Source organism: Sinocyclocheilus grahami, unplaced genomic scaffold (assembly GCF_001515645.1).
Source record: "Sinocyclocheilus grahami isolate Dianchi unplaced genomic scaffold, SAMN03320097.WGS_v1.1 scaffold660.1, whole genome shotgun sequence".
Taxonomy (NCBI): Eukaryota; Metazoa; Chordata; class Actinopteri; order Cypriniformes; family Cyprinidae; genus Sinocyclocheilus; species Sinocyclocheilus grahami.
Genome location: NW_015505839.1, coordinates 355,197 through 359,275, shown reverse-complemented (window position 1 = coordinate 359,275; position 4,079 = coordinate 355,197). Strand labels below are relative to the sequence as shown.

Genomic DNA, 4,079 nt, shown 5'->3' with positions numbered 1-4,079 from the left:
GATTTTTTGCATCTTGTTTTTAAGCCCATAAATAATGTACTCGTTTTAATAAATTTATATTGTAATGTACTCATTCTAATATATATATATATATATATATAAAAAAAAAAATTACATTGCTGGTAGGTCATCATTGCACAAATTAACACACTCTCTACATTTAAAAAAATAATAATTAGAAGAGTTCTAAACTAATGCGCTGTTTTCTGTATCTAACGCACACACATGCTCAGTCACTCACACAGATCACGTTGCGGCCGCACTCAGACATTCAGGAACAAACATTTTAGCGCTGCCCTGCAGGTTTATCAACTAAATAGCTTAATCGCTCAAGAGCTACATTATCTTTCTCAACAAGGACCTGGTAACATCGTTTCTAAAGGAATTAAAGCCACAGCTTCACTGTTAATAGAGAAACGCGGCAAAACGGTGGTAATTCATACATACACAGCCTCTCTCTCTCTCTCTCTCTGTGTGTGTGTCGTAAATTAACACTTGATGAATCACAATTTTCTGAGAATAGATTATTGAAGTGGAGATCGCTAAACTGCAAGCTAACCGCGTTTTCAGAAAGCAAGCGCGTTTATCCACAGTGGAGAGAGAGCGCGTGTACACATGGTTGCCAGGTTGAAAAAGATAAGTAACACATTTAGCAGATATTTCCGTATCGCACAAGTGGGAAGCTCTGTTTCTGGGATTACGTCTCTTTATATCAGGCATCCCAGTTGTGTTCCTCTGCGGTAAGATTAAACCTTGTTGTAGCCTATATATTATGCGCTATTCATAATTTTTTAGAAACCTTTTCTGCTCAATTTTAAACGTCGTTCTTGTATTCAAATTAAGCGCGGTCCACTGCTGCTCACGTGCCTCAATATCGACACTGGGACAGCTGTATCGATACTTGTATCGTCAAATCTCTGTGACGATACATTATCGTATCGATGTATCGAACACAGCACTAATTATCGGTGTTGAAAACAGTTGTGCTGCTTCATATTTTTATAGAAACCATGATGCATTTGTTTCCGGATTTATTTGATACAGAAATCTTGTGTTACATTATAAATGTCTTTACTGTGATTTTAGCAATTCAGTCTATTCTACATAAAAGAATTTACGGAAGTCCTAAGAGGCCATGGATTATGATTATTTTTCTTTCTTGTGATCTCGACATTACGAACGTTGTTTTGTTTGTTTGTTTTGAGACAATTTTGCTTCGCTTAGTAATAACATCTACAATAAATAATTAAATATAGGCTGATCAATCACTGTTGATTTTTATTTTCCAGAGACAGTACACTGAACATTTTGTTTGTGTAATTAACATGTTTAAATGGTCAAACATAAGAGCATTCAACGCTGCAAGCGCAGGTGGATTCAAACACAACATGCATCTAGCAAGAACTTAACGATATATAAAATAATCATATTGATTCAAGCATTTAACATTTATGCATTGATTAAATGTCAGTAATTAACAGTACTGCACAAATTATAGCGATCACGAAGAAGGTCCTTATTCTGTCCCAAACGTGTACAGTAAAGTGGATATACAGTATACAACACCCCATCAGTTATATTCAGTTCTGTACTGCCACCTGTTGGCGCAGTTGTGTAACTTATGCCCCCTTCACACATACAGACTTTACTGGTAAATTACCGTTAAGACATCATGTGTGAATGGGACCTTTTCAAATATACCGGTAAACTCGTTCTGTTCTGCCTCTTCAAATATACCGATAATCTGCTGTGTGTAAACGCTGAATGAAGATTATAAAAATAATCCATGGCCTCTTAGGACTTCCGTAAGAATTTATTTCTTAAAAAAAATATATATGTATTGACCCCAAACTTTTGGTAGTGTTCATAAAGGTACATATTGTTGTACAGCCCAAAGGTAAAACAGAGACACAAGTGTATCTGTGTGTAAGAGAGGCTTTGGGCAGACAATGCTTTATCCCACGCGTATAACTACACACACCACAGATGTGTGGCAGCAATGTAAATGGGACATTTCTTTCTCTGTGCGTGCGTGACCTCACCTCTGTCTGATTTGGTCCAGTTTCTCTGGATCACTGATGAGCACCTGAACACCCAGCTTCATCTTGGTTTTCTGCAGGCTGAAGTCCAGACAGGCTATCTTGGCGTTGGACACGCGCTTCACCATTCCTAAACAAACATAAACAACATTACCACACACACACACACACACTAACTCACTATGCAAATGCCAAAAACAAGCATGCGTGTGAACAGACCTTGTGATCCGACAGTGCAGTTAAGTGCGTATCCGTTGACGAGGAAACTCTCTTTCTGGCTGCGTCCGTGAGCCTTCAGCACATTCACAGAGTTGATGGGATAGCGAGCAACACCTTTCCCATCAACAAACTTCACAGCCAGGGCAGCGTCCACCACCATATTAGCAAAAAAATCTGAATCACTGACAGAACGTCAAGGAGCAACATCCTTTCAAATGATTAGTCAGGCCATGCCCATCTCACTTTATACCATTTCAAACTCTGAAAAGAAATGCAGACTCTCTACACGGCCTTGTAATGCTACAATCACTTAAAGTGCCCCTATTAAGCAATTTCCAATATTGTCTTTCATGCAGTGTGTACTGTAGCTGTATGCGAATACAAATTATCTGCAGAGTTGTAAAGCCGACAGTGCAAGATAAATAAAGTTTTTGTCTCCCAAAAGAAAGAATCGACTCTGAACAGCCTAAACGAGTCGTCAGTAATTCGAATCTTACTTCCGTAATGGATACACATCACAGGGTAACACATTTGCATAAAGCCTGCCTCTGCTCTACGTTGGCCGGCCACGGACAACTTGACCCGTCCTCAAACACTGTAGCTTGTTCATGTGGTCGAGAAGATCATGTGTCTTATGCAGTGAAAGTAAATTAGTTTTATTTTCACTTCCGAAAGATGAGGCTGCAAAGAATCAGTGGTTAAACTGTATTTTTCTACTGTCCCACAGAAGCACAACCCCAATCTATTTTTGTGTTCCCGTCATTTTACTGACGACACAAAACAAAACGCTTGCTCTTGAAAGATGAGCTCTGTGCTCAGTTTATTTTCTATCGAGCATTCAAAATACGGATCTGTGGCAGTGGATGTATCGTTTCTGACACGCGCTGTACGCAGTAGACCAATCACAACAGACTGGGCCATCTGACCAATCAGAGCACAGCAGGCTCACGGAAAGGAGGGGTTTAGAGAGACTGAGTCTCAGAACTTCTTCGAACGAATCACAAAAATGAAGTGATATTAAATGCATATTTTGAGAAAACGCAAGCGTTTTTTTGACTCTGCAAGCATGGAAACATATTGTAGGAGACACTCGAGAGATATTAGGAACCTTAAAAATGGCATAATAGGGGCACTTAAAAAAAAAGAAAGAAAAAGTATCATAGTATTACTATGTTAATTTGGGTACCAACTAGTACCATTTTTTGGATGTTGTAACTTAATATGATTTCAGATACTTCCATCACAGTCACATTAATTTATTTGAAATGTTTATTATAAAACAATGAGCTCTTCACGATATTAGCAATGGACGCGGCGGCCATGACTGCGAAGCAACAAATAAAATGAATCTGAACGTTTCACTCGTTTCTGTTCAGCAAGATTTAGTATGCCGATGTTGTCTGCATCGCAAGAACAGTTCACACAGAATGCATCTTTGCACTGCTTTTTAGTTTTTTCTATGTAAACATGCGCTACATGGATGTGCGCTCACGTCTTTTGATGCGCTTAACACACTGCGTCCAAAGTTTACACTGCGTCCAATATTAGTTTTTTTCTGTATTTTTGGTCAAATAAATGCAGCCATGATTAACAGAAGAGACTTCTTTAAAACACATTAAAATCTTACCGATCCTAAACTTTTGAACAGCAATGCAAGTAAAGCTACAGAGTTCGTTATTATTTTTTAATTCATGGTGCACTACAATCTGTTGTTACAGAACGCTCTTTATCTATTGTTTTACAGTAAAAACTAGGGCTGAACGATTAATTGCATTTGCGATAATATCGCGATATGAAAAATTTAGATTTTTCAATCGCAGA

The 4,079-nt window shown here is 38.3% G+C and overlaps 1 protein-coding gene across 1 annotated transcript in view; it reads right to left on the bottom strand.

Annotated features, from left to right (window-relative positions):
* The window catches only part of tcp1 (t-complex 1), an 18,252-nt gene that overhangs the window by 13,103 nt on the left and 1,070 nt on the right, over window positions 1-4,079 (bottom strand). The window lies entirely within an intron of this gene.